At 45.8% G+C, this 16,594-nt stretch overlaps 1 pseudogene; it reads left to right on the forward strand.

Moving 5' to 3' along the window:
* The window catches only part of LOC138674576 (transient receptor potential cation channel subfamily M member 7-like), a 240,306-nt pseudogene that overhangs the window by 131,997 nt on the left and 91,715 nt on the right, over positions 1-16,594 (forward strand).

Here is a 16,594-nt window from a genome sequence, read left to right on the forward strand (position 1 = left end):
AGAGATTTCATTTTCCTTGCCTCAGCTGCATGATTTACAGTTGATAGACAGCTTGAATACATGTGGGGATTCCCTAGCAACCAGGCAACCCCCACATGTACTGAGGCTGGCTAGCAGCCATAAATCATGCAGCTGAGTCAACAAAAACTAAATCTCCGAGCAATTACAAATAATCGGAGACCACCCGAGCGTGCTTGGGAAAACCCGAGCAACGAATACACTCGCTCATCACTAGTACTTACCATAATATCTCTAGCCTTCATTGGGTGACAGTGAACCTTCCATTATTTACCCATTCAAATGTGCATTTATGTTGCTTTTTTCTCGAAGTGGTTGTTCTTTCTTTTTGGTCTGTTGCTTTTCGAACTGCTTTCTCGCTTGTTGCCGGTAGACTAGGCGTAATCTACCGGGGAGGAGCCAACTTTTTTTTAATGTGTATTATTACTGACAACCTCCAGGTGAAAGCAGACTTCACTCATGATTTCTGTGTCCCCCAATAAAGACTACAAGGAAGTGATTTTATGGTAAGTACCAAAAAAACTCACTGTCTGCTTGTCTAATCCTTACAAGATCCCCCATCATCTTCCAAAGATTTCTCCCTTTCATCTTCATACTTTGAAACACACTACCCAGCTGACTCTCACACTCATCAAACTTAAAAAAGCAAACTGTAAATCCAACACTTCACAAAAAGTGTATAGCCCATAAAAGCCTTATTTCAACCGCAAATGTTCGGGCAAGAAAATGCTGATACTGTAAGGCTTGTCAAAGTTTGTTACAAGGAACGACTATACAATACATTTCATATAATATTTATTGATAACTTTTTGAGGTTTGCTTCTTTTGTTTTAGCTGGCATACCTGGCATTTTTAATGCTCTACACCTATGTGGTCCTGGTTAAAATGGAAAGCATGCCTTCTGTTCAAGAATGGATTGTGTTATCTTTTATAGTCACCACTGCTGTGGAAAGAATACGGGAGGTGAGTACGTTGCAAAAAAACTTTTAAATTACTGTCATTCTAAAATGCTTTATTGACTTGTAAACTAATTTAGGGGAGTTTTCTTGGATCACAATACTCATTGGTAAGGCTTTTAGCATCCCTGTTGTCCCAGATGATCAGATGTTTGATGAGACGGGGACACTTTGTGTTTTGCAGGTCCATTTACTTGCACAATGTCTACTTAGTAGCAGCAGCATTATCTTATTCACGTCAATTAAACAATACCATGTACAGCATTTACTAGGTAAATGAAATGACGGTAGACGAAGCAATGGAAAGGATAGGTGATCAATGATAAAGTAGTGGACAACCTCTTTGTCACGGGTTCCTTTAAAAGTTCCATACAGTATTATTTTTTGTTTCAAAGCAGCACAAACATAAAAGAAACCACAGATTCCAATTCTATATCACTGGGATCATTCAGTCAAAGCTATAAAGGGAAGCCATGACACTCTGGAGCTTTACACCAGAAATCTGGAAGTTAAAGAATTACTATATCTCCCACATTGCTCACTGTCTAGCACAGTGGAAATGTTGTTTTATCTTTCTCAATCTGTTCTATAGTTTTTCCATTTAGAAAATACACTTGCATTATATGCACTTAAATGTAATATAATACAATTTACTCATTATATTTCTTTTTTCCCACACAAATAAAAAGCATTCTTGTACTTTCTGTGTTCCAGGTTTTTATTTCAGAAGCTGGGAAAAGTACTCAGAAGCTAAAAGTATGGCTTCGCAGCTACTTCAATGTTAATGAATTCCTGGGAATATTGACTTTCTTTGTCGGTTTTTCTTTGAGATTTGGTTCCAGAAATGTCACAAATGAATCTTCTGAAGACTTAGTGTTTGTTGCCGGAAGATTAATATACTGTCTGAACACAATATTTTGGTTCGTAAAGTTATTAGACATATTAAATGTGAGTCAAGATGCTGGGCCGTATGTTTTCATGATTGGAAAAATGGTAAGATTTTGATTAGTAAGTCTCAAGTCCATGAATCTGTAAGATTTGCAGTGCTTTTTACTGGTGTAAATGTTGTGTGATTATATCAGAGTTAAAATCAGATAAAATCCATTGAACTCTCATAAGTGATCGCAATGTATTTCTCTACCCTATCATGGATCTTGTGTTAGTGCACAAGCATTTTCACTATCTTCAGCAGATGGAAATAGCTGAAAACGAGTAGAGAGTGCAGCTCCAGCCAATAATTACAGAGCTGAAGGGAGGAAAAGAGGAGTTGGTGTGCAGCCCTGTAACACAGAGCAGTGGTTGTATCACCTGTGATATTAACGATATGTAGTGTATGAAGAACCTCCTTTTGGGGGACCAGAATGATGGAATTAAAGGGGTTGTCCAGGAATGATATATTATTTCCTCTCTCCTCCTGTACCAGTTGTGACTTGTATTCTTCAAGATTATTGTACCTGTTTTTATTATGTATACCCCTCCTCACATGTAAAGCGCCATGGAATAAATGGCGCTATAATAAATAATAATAATAATAATTTACCTGTTTGCATGATAAGACTCCTGACAACCCCACCCACTGATCAGCTGTTATTGGCTCTGGATGTTGATGCTTGTAAAGAGTGTTCAGAGACAAAACGGCATGGCTTCATACACTGTTGTAGTTTTCATTTCCAGTTACTGCAGTTCAAATTCTATTCGTTTTTAAAAAGAAGACGCAGTACCTGGAAGTGACCACTACACAGCGTACCGACCTGTGGTGTTCTGGCTTTATATGCTGTTTACATCTATCCGCCATTGGAGCTGACCAATGTCAGCCCTCCCACAGATCTGATATTGAAGACCTATGCTATGGACAAGGAAATAAGTATCACACTTCTGAACAAACCCTTTAACAGCCTTGGTATACAGGTATTAGGCCTATTTTCAATTTATTAAAACTTGCTTAGAATTTATTAATTAAATAAATAGGATTAAAGGAGTTCTCTGGGAAAAGAAAACTAAAATAAATGTCATAAATACAATTTTAAATACCTTTAATTAGCAATTGACACATTTGTCTCAGGAGTAGTGTTGAGCGATACCGTCCGATACTTGAAAGTATCGGTATCGGATAGTATCGGCCGATACCCGAAAAATATCGGATATCGCCGATACCGATATCCGATACCAATACAAGTCAATGGGACATCAAGTATCGGAATGTATCCTCATGGATCCCAGGGTCTGAAGGAGAGGAAACTCTCCTTCAGGCCCTGGGATCCATATTAAAGTGTAAAATAAAGAATTAAAATAAAAAATATTGTTATATTCACCTCTCCGGCGGCCCCTGGACATCAGCGGGAGGATCCGGCGTCCGGCACGGCTTCTTTCTTCAAAATGCGCGCCTTCAGGACCTGTGGAATGACGTCCCGGCTTCTGATTGGTCGCGTGCCGCCCATGTGACCGCCACGCGACCAATCAGAAGCCGCGACGTCATTCCTCAGGTCCTAGAAGGCGCTCATTCTAGGACTTTAGCTGAGGAATGACGTCGCGGCTTCTGATTGGTCGCGTGGCGGTCACATGGGCGGCACGCGACCAATCAGAAGCCGGGACGTCATTCCACAGGTCCTGAAGGCGCGCATTTTGAAGAAAGAAGCCGTGCCGGACGCCGGATCCTCCCGCTGATGTCCAGGGGCCGCCGGAGAGGTGAATATAACAATATTTTTTATTTTAATTCTTTATTTTACACTTCCGATACCGATACCCGATATCACAAAAATATCGGATCTCGGTATCGGAATTCCGATACCGCAAGTATCGGCCGATACCCGATACTTGCGGTATCGGAATGCTCAACACTACTCAGGAGGTAATCATAGATTTGAAATAGCTGCCGGCTTAATAAAGTGGAGAAACCTGTTTTATGTTAAAAGGGCAGGTACCTGTGAGTATGTGCAGTAGGAAGCTCCTCTGCTGCTGTCATGCAGATGTCCTATACCACATAATGTCACACTACCCATAGATCACAGTAGCTACTCAGCATTCAGAAAGACAGCAGTGCGAGCAGCCTCTTCATTCCTAAGAACCATGACATCTCCAGTATTAGATCAGATAGGGTGTCTTGACCCCAGTGTTGTTCAACATTTTTATAAATGATCTAGATAAGGGAACTGAAGGTATACTGATCAGATTTGCAGAACATGCAAAGCTTAGGCTACTTTCACACCAGCGTCGGATTCGGCCCGTCGCAATGCGTCGGGCCGAGATTCCGACGCTAGCGTTTGATGCGCTGCACAACGGAGGCAGCGGATGCATTTCTCTGGCGCATCGGCTGCCCCATTGTGAGGTGCGGGGAGGTGGGGGCACAGTTCCGGCCGCGCATGCGCGGTCAGAAAAAGCGGTCCGCCGGCAGCAAAAAACGTTACATTTAACGTTTTTGCTCCCGGCGGTCCGCCAAAACACGGCGCAACCATCGCACGACGGTTGTGACATGTGTCAATACATCGCAATGCGTCAGTAATGTTACTCTATGGGGCAAAAACGCATCCTGCAAACAACTTTGCAGGATGCGTTTTTTTCCCCTAAACGACGCATTGCGACATATTCAAAACAACGCTAGCGTGAAAGTAGCCTTAGAGAAGACAGAGGAAGGATTCAGAAGGATCTAGGTAAGCTTGAACAATGGGCAGCTACTAATAGAATGGTATTTAAGAGGGAAAATGCAAGATTCTACATCTGGACAAGAAGAACAAAAAAAAATACATGTACAGAAGTCTACAGGAAAGACATAGCTGAACTAGAGTGGGTGCAGAGAAGAGCGACCAAGGTTATTAGAGCACTTTGGGTTCTGCAATACCAAGATAGGTTATTACACTTGGGGTTATTTAGTTTGGAAAAACGAAGGCTAAGGGGTGATCTTATTTTATGTATAAATGTATGAAAGGACAGTACGTGTATGAGATAATTTAGTGAATCCTGCATTGAGCAGGGAGTTGGACACAATGACCCTGAGGTCCCTTCCAACTCTAACATTCTATGATTCTATGACAGCAATGTGGGCAGCCACCTTTTACAGCATCACCCTTAGTATCTCCAGTATTTGATCAGAAAGACAAGGTGGACAGCAGAAAGAGCTGCTTCTTTTTACCTCAGCACTCCTGGTACTTCCAATATTAGATCAGACGGGATGGACAGAAGTGTGGGCAGCTTCCTTTTACCTCAGCACCCTTAGTATCTTCAGTATTAGATCAGAAACATAAGATGGACCACAGTGTCAGCGGCCTCTTCTTACCTCAGCACACCTGGTATCTCCAGTATTAGATCATCAAGATAAGGTGATTAGTAGTAGTGTGAACGGCCTCTTCTTACCTCAGCATTCATAGTATCTCCAGTATCAGATCAGATAGACCGGATGGACAGCAGTATGAGCGACCTCTTTTTACCTTCGATGCCTTCGGTATTTCCAATATTCCATCAGAAGGACAAGTTGAACCTCATTTTGAGCGTCCTCTTCTTTTCTAAGCATTCCTGGTATCTTCAGTATAAGAGGAGAGACAAGGTGGACAGCAGTGTGAGCAGACTCTTCTTACCTCTACACCCCTGGTATATATACATAGTTGCATAGTTATTAATAGGGTTGAGCGAAACGGATTGTTCATTTTCAAAAGTCGCCGACTTTTGGCAAAGTCGGGTTTCATGAAACCCGACCCGATCCCTGTGTGGGGTCGGCCATGCGGTACGCGACTTTCGCGCCAAAGTCGCGTTTCGTATGACGCGCTTGGCGCCATTTTTTTCAGCCAATGAAGGGGCGTGGGCAGAGTGATGACATAGGTCTTAGGGGCGTGGACGCCTATCGCCATGTTGTCGCTTGTGCGCTGTAGCGATTTGCACTGTGTAACACCAGCTTTTCAGTTGAGAGAGAGAGAGAGAGAGAGAGAGAGAAAAAAAAAAAAAAAAAAAAATTCCCATTGGCTTTGCATTGGGTTTCGTGTTTCGGTCGATCCTCGACTTTTCGCCATAATCGGCCGATTTCACTCGACTCGACTTTTGAGATAGTCGGGTTTCGCGAAACCCGGCTCGACCCTAAAAAAGTCAAGGTCGCTCAACCCTAGTTATTAAGGTTGAAGGAAGACTTTAAGTCCATCTAGTTCAACCCATAGCCTAAACTAACATGCCCTAACATGTTGATCCAGAAGAAGGCAAAAAAAACCATGTGGCAAAGAGTAAGCTCCATACGGGGAAAAAAATTCCTTCCCGACTCCACATACGGAAATCAAACTAGTTCCCTGGATCAACACCCTAACAAGGAATCTAGTATATATAACCTGTATAATTATACTTTTCAAGAAAGGTATCCAGTCCCCTCTTAAATTTAAGTAATGAATCACTCATTACAACATCATATGGCAGAGAGTTCCATAGTCTGGTAGGACAAGCCTACAACCTGCAGTAACCACCGATTGACCAAACCGCTGCACGGCCAGCTCTACCCTCACCTACTGTATCCTCACCCATCCCTTGTAGATTGTGAGCCCTCGCGGGCAGGGTCCTCTCTCCTCCTGTACCAGTTGTGACTTGTATTGTTCAAGATTATTGTACTTGTTTTATTATGTATACCCCTCCTCACATGTAAAGCGCCATGGAATAAATGGCGCTATAATAATAAATAATAATAATAATAATAAATAGTCTCACTGCTCTTACAGTAAAGAATCCGCGTCTGTTATTGTGCTTAAACCTTCTTTCTTCCAGACGTAGAGAATGCCCCCTTGTCCCTGTCTCAGGTCTATGATTAAAAAGATCATCAGAAAGGTCTTTGTACTGTCCCCTCATATATTTATACATTGACATAAGATCACCCCTTAGCCTTCGTTTTTCCAAACTAAATAGCCCCAAGTGTAATAACCTATCTTGGTATTGCAGACCCCCCAGTCCTCTAATAACCTTGGTCGCTCTTCTCTGCACCTGCTCCAGTTCAGCTATATCTTTCTTATACACCGGAGACCAGAACTGTGCACAGTATTCTAAGTGTGGTCGAACTAGTGACTTGTATAGAGGTAAAATTATGTTCTCCTCATGAGCATCTATGCCTCTTTTAATGCATCCCATTATTTTATTTGCCTTTGTAGCAGCTGCCTGACACTGGCCACTAAATATGAGTTTGTCATCCACCCATACTCCCAGGTCTTTTTCATTGACGGTTTTTCCCAGAGTTTTAGAATTAAGCACATAGTTATACATCTTATTACTTCTACCCAAGTGCATGACCTTACATTTATCCCCATTAAAGCTCATTTGCCATTTATCAGCCCAAGCTTCTAGTTTACATAAATCATCTTGTAATATAAAATTGTCCTCCTCTGTATTGATTACCCTGCAGAGTTTAGTGTCATCTGCAAATATTGAAATTCTACTCTCTATGCCCCCTACAATAATAATAATCTTTATTTTTATATAGTGCTAACATATTTCGCAGCGCTTTACAGTTTTGCACACATTATCATCACTGTCCCCAATGGGGCTCACAATCTACATTCCCTATCAGTATGTCTTTGGAATGTGGGAGGAAACCAGAGTGCCCAGAGGAAACCCCTTGCAGATGTTGTCCAAGGTGGGATTAGAACCCAGGACTCCAGCGCTGCAAGGCTGCAGTGCTATCCACTGAGCCACCGTGCTGCCCAAGAACATTAATAAATATGTTGAAAAGAAGAGGGGCCAATATTGACCCCTGTGGTACCCCACTGCTAACCGCGACCCAGTCCGAGTGTGCTCCATTAATAACCACCCTTTGTTTCCTATCCCTGAGCCAGCTCTTAACCCACTTACACATATTTTCCCCTATCCCCATTATTCTCATTTTATTTATCAACCTTTTGTGTGGCACCGTATCAAAAGCTTTTGAAAAATCCATATAAACTACGTCCACTGGGTTCCCTTGGTCCAGTCCGGAACTTACCTCTTCATAGAAATTGATGAAATTAGTCTGACAGGAACGGTCCCTAGTAAACCCATGCTGGTATTGGGTCAAGAGGTTATTCCTCTTCAGATACTCCAGCATAGCATCTCCAGTATCAGATCAGATAGGGTGTGAGTGGTCTCTTCTTACCTAAGCCTCCCAGGTATTTCCAGTACATCTTGCTATACATGGAGAGAGGGTGCTAAGACTCTTACTGCATGCACTTCTAATAGTATGCAGGTACTGAGTGTGTCACCTTGGAGCAACCAGACCAATAGTTGAGGGGTTTAATAACCGGAATCAGGTTTTCTTCACAGGGAGAAAGCAATGGAATATAACTAGCAATAAAACAGTGCAAAAATATGGGAGTCAAACAGTGTAACAGAAGTAAGCAGGATTTCTTGAGAAAAGAACACTTATCAGTCTGATGAGGACTTGCTTGAAGAGTCGTCTTCTCCAACGTAGGCGCCGAGAAACAGCTCCACTTGTCGTCCCTCTGTTGTCCGTGGGCAAAGTAGTCTCTAGGAGCCCGCTGCCTGGGGTTTCGGGAGTTAATGTGATATGCACAGGCTCTGAGTCTTTAGCTTTTACAGCACAGCCTATCCTGGGAAAACGATGGTCAGTCTATTATTAAGTCTCTCACCAGGAATCAGGGGCTCTGAACTGATACCGTGGGTACCAGGGGTCACAGTCTCTGTACTGATACCGCGGGTACCAGGGGGTCACAGTCTCTACACGGGCCAATGTCTCTACACGGGTCTCAAAGCGCCCCTCTCCAGTCACAGCAGAGTCCGCTTTAATGTACTCACAAGATGCAGTCTTTCTGGGCAATCTCCCTGTATTTGTCAGCTGACTGGGAGCTCTCTCTCTCCCGGAGCGCAGCTGCACCCTGCTCTGACCGCTGCTTATGTTGCTCACGCTGCTCTGTTCCTTGCGCGCGTGCCTTTCCCGCTCTCTGCCCGGCTTCCTTCCTTTCCCAGTCTCTAAGTCTGCCCCCTGAGGAACCTGTAGCACAGCTCAATGGTTCCAGGCACAGAGCCTAGAAGGTAACCGCCCTGGACTCTTCTTGTGCTTCACCTCCTTACATTCCCCCCTCTTTCTGCTCGCCATTCCACGGGCGATATTTTCAGGAATTCTTGTTGGCAATCTTCCAGTCCTTGCACAATCTGCTGCCAGATGAACTCGTCCTGATTGTAGCGAACAGGGGGTACACCAGCTGTTGAACGTTCAGAGCGTCTCAAATCAGCAGGGGCGGTGGTGTCAACTGCTGTGGGAGGAGTCGAGGTTTCCTCCGATACGTTGGTAGTTTCAGGCACCAGCCCTGTTTCTGGGTTCCCTGGGAAAGATTGGGAGTCTTCCTCGTCTTCCACATCTACATTGATCACTGGCGCAGCCGGTGGGGGCGCTGGAGCCAATTGGACTGATTCAGGATCTCGAGACAAACAGGGACGCAACATATTCCTGTGCAGTGTGTGGGTGGGAGTCCCCTCTTCCGTTTTGGGCTGGACCTCATAAACGGGACCCCCATTGCCAAGCCGCCGCTTCACTCGGTATGGCCTTTTCTCCCACCGGTGCTCTAGTTTGTTGTGAGGGAGCTTTCCCTCACTAAGACTTGGTCTCCAGGCCGCAGGGCTGTCCCCTTTTGAGGAGCTACCTGGGGATGCTCCAATTCTTGCAGCCCGTTCTGCACTAGACATTGAATTGTCCGCAGCCGACGACGATGTTCTTGAACCCAGGAGTACATCCCCGTCCGTGAGTAGTCCTGCTCGGGTTCCAGCTCCAGCTCTGCCAATCCCTTCCTGGGTCGGCCAAAGAACAAAGAGTAGGGGGTGAATCCGGTGGTGCTGTGTTTCCGATTGTTATACGCCCACACCAATTCAGGGACGGACTCAGTCCACTTCGCCTTCTGGTCCTCTTCCAGGGTCCTCAGCATTTGAATCAGAGTGTGGTTAAATCTTTCACAAGCCCCATTCCCTGTGGATGATATTGGATGATCCGGGACTTCGATTTTGTATAGCTGGTGCAGCTCCTCCATCACTCTTCTGAGGAAGCAGGCCCCTTGATCAGAATGGATGCGCTTGGGACACCCGTACACCTGTATGATGTGTTTGCAAATTGAGTGAGCAGCAGACTCGGCAGTCTGGTCCCGCGTGGACGTCACTACGGCAAATTTAGTAAGGTGGTCTATCATCACTAAGCAATGCTCATAGCCTTGGTGTGCTGGTCCAATTGTCAAGTAATCTATTGCCAGTAGGTCCATGGGGCCAGAAGACCTCACCGTCTCTGTGGGGGCTCGTTGTTCTGGTGGTTTGACCAGCTCACAGCTTCTGCATTGCTGACATACTTTCTCCACAATGTTCCTTAAGTTGGGATGATAAAATAGGTGCTGTAACCACTGGAAAGTTTTTCTGGCCCAAAGTGTGCTCCTTTCTCATGTGCTTCCTTAGCCACCTGATTTATCAAGGAGAGGGAATCACCGTCTGCCATACAAGACTGAGTTCTGTTTGCAGGAATACCTTCCGGTACAGGATACCATCCCGCAACTGGAGCCTCTCCCACTGGCGTAGCATCTTCAGTACTTCAGGTGACATGGACCTCCTCTCGTGCCGATTGGGCATTTGTTCAGACACAACCTACCTTTTCAACTGAGCTAGCTCTGGATCGTCCTGCTGCACTCGGACCCACTCATCGCGGGGCTGCTCCAGCAAATTCACAGAGGCCTCTTCCTGTTCAATTTCTCGCGTCACTGCCCCCGTCCTGGCAGTCTCTCCAAAACCTGGAACCTCCACATCTTCCAGTTCTTCATCCTGGCTGGGTGCTGGTTTGCGATAGTTTACTCGGGAGAGGGCATCCACATGAACAGTCTCAGCTCCTCTTTTATATGAAATTCTGTATCGGAACTTGGTCATTCGGGCTACCCAATGTTGTTCTAGGGCCCCTAACTTGGCATTCTCGAGATGGGGCAATGGATTGTTATCGGTGCGTACATGAACTTCTGAGCCAGCCAGATATTCCGCGAACTTCTCAGTCATTGCCCACAGCAGTGCCAACAACTCCAGCTTAAACGAACTGTAGTTTTCTGGATTCTTTTCCGAGTCATGCAAAGACTGACTGGCGTATGCGATGACACGCTCTTTCCCATCCTGCATCTGCGATAGTACGGCCCAGAGGCCCTGTAGGCTCCCATCAGTGTGCAAGATGAACGGTTGTGTGAAGTCAGCGTAGGCCAGCATGGGGGCCTCCATCAGAGCCTTCTTCAAAGCCAAGAATGCCTCCTCCTGACGCTTCCCCCACTGTATGTTCCTGTTTTTGGCGCAAGAGGGCACTCCCCTCAACAACTCCAGGAGTTGATCAGCAAGGCAGGAAAAGTCTTTTACGAAGCGTCTGAAGTATCCTGTGATCCTCAGGAATGCACGCACATCTTTCACAGTTTTGGAGTTGGCCATTCTTGTACCGCAGCGATCTTCTCCTGGGAAGGCCTCACCCCCTCAGCGGATACAACGTGTCCCAAGTATTCAAGCTCTGTACGGAAGAGGTGACATTTCTGGGGTTTCACTTTCAAGCCATACTTCTGTAGCCGACTCAGAACTTGCTCTAGTCTCTGCAGATGCTCCTCAAAGGTGGGGGGGGCAAAGACGATGATATCATCCAAGTATATCAAGGTGGCTTCAAAGTTCAGGTCTCCCAGACATCTCTCCATGAGTCGTTGAAATGTTCCTTGGGCGTTTGCTAGGCCGAAGGGCATCCGGTCGAACTCATACAGTCCCATCGGAAGGATGAAAGCAGTCTTGGCTCGGTCTTGCTCAGACATGGGCACCTGCCAGTAGCCGCTGACCAAGTGTAACGTGGAGAAATATCTGGCATTCCCTAGGGCCGTCAGGGACTCCTCTATTCTGGGCGGTGGGTACAAGTCCCGCCCTGTGCAAGCGTTGAGCCACGATAGTCCACACAGAACCGCAAGGACCCGTCTTTCTTTCTCACCAAGACTATAGAGGCAGCCCACGGGCTCTGACTCTCGCGTATAACTCCCTTCTTCTGCATGCTTGACATAATTCCCTTCACCTCCTGGTACATCTGTGGGGGTATTTGGTGGTACCATTCCCGGATTGGTGCCGGATCCCCGGTGGGTATCTCATGAGTGATGGCCGTGGTATGTCCAAAGTCATCTTCATCTTTGGCGAACGCCTCCTGAAATTTCCCCTATATGGCTTCCACCTGAGGTACCTGCTGCGGAGTAAGTTCTGAAAGCTCCGCCCTCATGCGTTCCAGTATCTGGCTCCCTTCTTGCAGTAATCTGGGGTCCGGAGCTCCCTCCGCTTTGACGGTCACCAGCCACGGATCTTCTGGCCTTGCGGTCAGCTGTACCGCTTCAGTTGGGACCAACTTGTCTGGGAGGCCCAGGACTTGGGCGACTTCACTTCTAGGGGGCAAAGTTATATCTGTCTCCCCCAAATTTATGCAGCGCACAAGGACAGTTCCATCCCGCATGGTAGCCAGGGACGGCACGACCAATATTCCTGATGGCAGCTGGTCGGCTCTGCTGGGCTCAATTTGGACTTCGACCCCTTCCAGCGGGATGCCGGCTCGTATAGGCAGGGGAAGCACCATCTGCCCAGGGGGCAACACTCGATTGACTGAGGCGGGGGCGACGACTTTGCCGAGTTCCTTTCCGTCACTGTACGCTTCCCGGACCTGGGTGGTCCGTATCAGTTGTTGATAGACCCTTCTCTGGGGGGTTTGGTCACTCCATTGTTGCAGGAACTGTTCCGGGGACTCGTTGAAAACCAGGCTTCCGAGGTCTTTTAACACATTCATGCCCAGGGTCACGGTATGGTCTCTAGCTACCTCTCCATCCACCAGAACCACTCCTCTTCTCCTGAGGTCTTTTCCGCAGACCTCTATGTTCATCCATACCACCCCTGTGACCAGGATGGCCACCATAAGTTTGATCACAGGGCCCCATTCGGGCCGTGGCGCCTCTGTGAAGTGATGGCGGAAATCTCTCTCAGGCATGGTGGTCACTTGTGAGCCGGTCTCTATCAAGCACCGCACTGCTCTTCCATTGATTTGTGCCCGGACAAGAGGGCACATGGAAACAAGGCTGTGGGGACTTTTACTACTCCTCCTCTGTTCTTCATGGTCCGAGCGGTGCCCCTCGAGCTCAGAGCCACCTAGTTTAAAGGAGGGCGCGGGGATGGTCGGCTACACCGGGGACACCATTGAGCAATGTGGCCGGCTTCTCCACAAGTGTAGCATGTAAGAGGGCTTCTCCTTCTGGTAGTTTCACCCTCCCTTAGGAGGGCAGCTTCTCTGTCTCGCACCAGAGGGCCGGGCCCTTCTGCCTGAGTTCTTCTGGAGGCCGCCATTTCTTCATGGACCTGTCTAATCTCCATTCTCAGGTCCTCCACCCACTGCGGGATATTGTCTGCGGTGGTGGTTACCTCCCCGCTCTGCACCCTTCCCACCAGCCCCATCACTTCCTGTTCTTGTTTTCACACACGCGCCTCACTACCAACCTCAGAGAAAGTCATGTCTGGCTTTACTGGCATGTGCTCTCGGAGTGCCTGTTTCATCATTGCGTCACGCAGTCCCGTCACCAGCTGATCTCTGAGCACCACATCAACTGACCCAACCCCTACACCATCCTTTCATCTGATAGCATTGTGAAGCTCTTGTAGGGCGTTCATGAATTGGGTCACGGTCTCCCCCTCCCGTTGTACCCGGTGAAACAGTCGCATGCGAAGTTCCCCTACGTCAGTGGGGTCGCCATGCGTCTCCTCAAGTTTGCGCAGCACTTTGTCCAGGGTATCTCTCTCCCGGGGGACCTATTCTTGACAGAATCCCGCGCCTCCCCCTCCAGGGCCATCAATGCAATTTCTGCCTCCAGGGCTGGTGTCATGGGATGCATCCACATCATTCCCCGGATACGCTCTGTCCAACTCCACAGCATTACATTGTTCCAGTGAACCTTGGCAAATTACACTGGGGAACAATTTGAAAAAACTTTCTGTTGAGTTATAATAATAATAATAATAATTTTTATTTATATAGCGCCAACATATTCCGCAGTGCTTTACAAATTATAGAGGGGACTTGTACAGACAATAGACATTACAGCATAACAGAAATCACAGTTCAAAATAGATACCAAGAGGAGTGAGGGCCCTGCTCGCAAGCTTACAAACTATGGGGAAAAGGGGAGACACGAGAGGTGGATGGTAACAATTGCTTTAGTTATTCGGACCAGCTATAGTGTAAGGCTCAGGTGTTCATGTAAAGCTGCATGAACCAGTTACCTGCCTAAGTATGTAGCAGTACAGACACAGAGGGCTATTAACTGCATAAAGTGTATGAGAACATGATGTGAGGAACCTTTTTTTTTTTTTTTTTTTTTTTTAATTATAAATAGGCCACACAGGGATCGTTAGGTTAATGCATTGAGGCGGTAGGCCAGTCTGAACAAATGAGTTTTTAGGGCACGCTTAAAACTGTGGGGATTGGGGATTAATCGTATTAACCTAGGTAGTGCATTCCAAAGAATCGAGTTAGGTTTTTGAGCTGATTTATACTAAAATTGGCATGCTGATTCCAAAAATGTAGTCAGTTTTTTTCTAGCACGTCAAGTTTTTCCTCCACAACTTACCTGCCAGAGAAGCACAATTGCACTGATATCTGTAATAAGACTTGTTATCTGATTACAATTCGACTCATATAGAGCTACGTGGCAACTTGTAAGAGTAGTCACAACTGAGACAGTGTGGTGAGAGGTGTGTGCAGCTCCCAATACGTCATAATTATCAATATCTTTACACAAAAAATTTATCATAGTAGGAATAAATAGGATTTGTGATAGCTTTTCTCTTTACATTGGGCGCTTAGTTGTAATTTATATATCTTTTATGATTTTTTTCTTTGTTAGTTTTCAAAGCTTGTAACTTTCCATCTCAGTGTTTTATTTACATATGTACATATTTCCTTTGTTTCAGATCATGTCTGCTCCTCCTTCCTCTCGTCGTAAATGCCTATTTGTACTATTTAAAAAAACAAAACACTTTTTAGGTACAGTAGTTTACATATTTTTGAGAAGACAACAATGCTGTAGTTCATTAAACTTGACGTGATAGAGAAAAACTGAGATCATTTCTGGATTCAGCATCCAAAAATTAGTTAAGAACAGTTGTCTGACCTAACTCCTAAAAAATTGTGTTCCCCAGTGTTATTCAACATGGCTCCCAGGGAAATGCTAGACCTGGGAACTTCCCCAGCTGCTTGGTCTGCCCTTTCTGCGCTACCGTGTGACATCCTGCCGACTACGCCAAATGTAATAGTATGCAGGTACTGAGTGTGTCACCACGGAACAGACAGACCAACAGTTGAGGGGTTTAATAACAGGAATCAGGTTCTATTCACAGGGAGGAAGCAATGGAATATAACTAGCAATGAACAGTGCAAATATATGGGAGTCAAACAGTGTAACAGAAGTAAGCAGGATTTCTTGAGAAAAGAACACTTATCAGTCTGATGAGGACTTGCTTGAAGGGTCGTCTTCTCCAACGTAGGCGCCGAGAAACAGAGGCACTTGTCGTCCCTCTGTTGTCCGTGGGCAAAGTAGTCTCTAGGAGCCCGCTTCCTGGGGTTTCGGGAGTTAATGTGATATGCACAGGCTCTGAGTCTTTAGCTTTTACAGCACAGACTATCCCGGGAAAACGATGGTCAGTCTATTATTAAGTCTCTCACCAGGAATCAGGGGCTCTGCACTGTTAAGTCTCTCACCAGGAATCAGGGGCTCTGCACTGATACCGTGGGTACCAGGGGTCACAGTCTCTGTACTGATACCACGGGTAAGAAAAAACATCCAAAAAACAAATAAACAAAAGGGATAATCAAAAACCGTGTAACATATAATCCCTTTAAAAACAAATATATTTATTTAGAAATAGTCTAAAAAAATACCACTTCCCAGTGAACACAGAAAAATGGAATACAGAAACGAATCCACTAAGTGCACCTTTCCTCACAGATAGCCCTACACTCACCTACTATCCCTTCCTGATAGTGGAGGTTGGCACCCTGATAGATATTTTGGCGCCCCCACTCCGCGACGGCTGACACCTGCTATCCCTATTAATGTAACTAGTCAGCTATAGGAGGGAAAACAATGAGCAATAAAAAGAAATGAAGGAAGATGTAGGGTAGAGAAAAACTAAGGTGCACAAAAAACCTATATACCGTACTCCCTCAATAACATCCCATATAAAGCCACAAAACACTGGAAAAAATATATATATAAAGTAGTATACTTCCAGCGTTTCAATGTAACGGTCCCATTGTACACCAGCATTAGATACAACTATGTGCATAAATGGCGAGATGGCAGTGGGAGGGCAGGTATACGGTAACAAAAGACCTGGTTAAGTCTAAAATAGACAAATTGCATGGCAGCACCCCCTTAGCAAAAAGTATATTTCAGAGTGCAGGACAATGCAACACATCTCAGTATGGCTACAGCATGATACTATGCTGGTGAAAAATACCAAAGGAATATCTTGAGCCACACACTGGCTGAACCAAACAAAGTCCAGTGGGCTCTAATGGGCTCAATAATAGGTACCTATACTCATGCACAGGTCTGCCTGGGCATCAGGGCACCTGTGTTATGCTGTGCTATCAGGCAACACAGTGTGCA

Source organism: Ranitomeya imitator, chromosome 4 (genome assembly GCF_032444005.1).
Source record: "Ranitomeya imitator isolate aRanImi1 chromosome 4, aRanImi1.pri, whole genome shotgun sequence".
In the NCBI taxonomy this organism is placed as follows: Eukaryota; Metazoa; Chordata; class Amphibia; order Anura; family Dendrobatidae; genus Ranitomeya; species Ranitomeya imitator.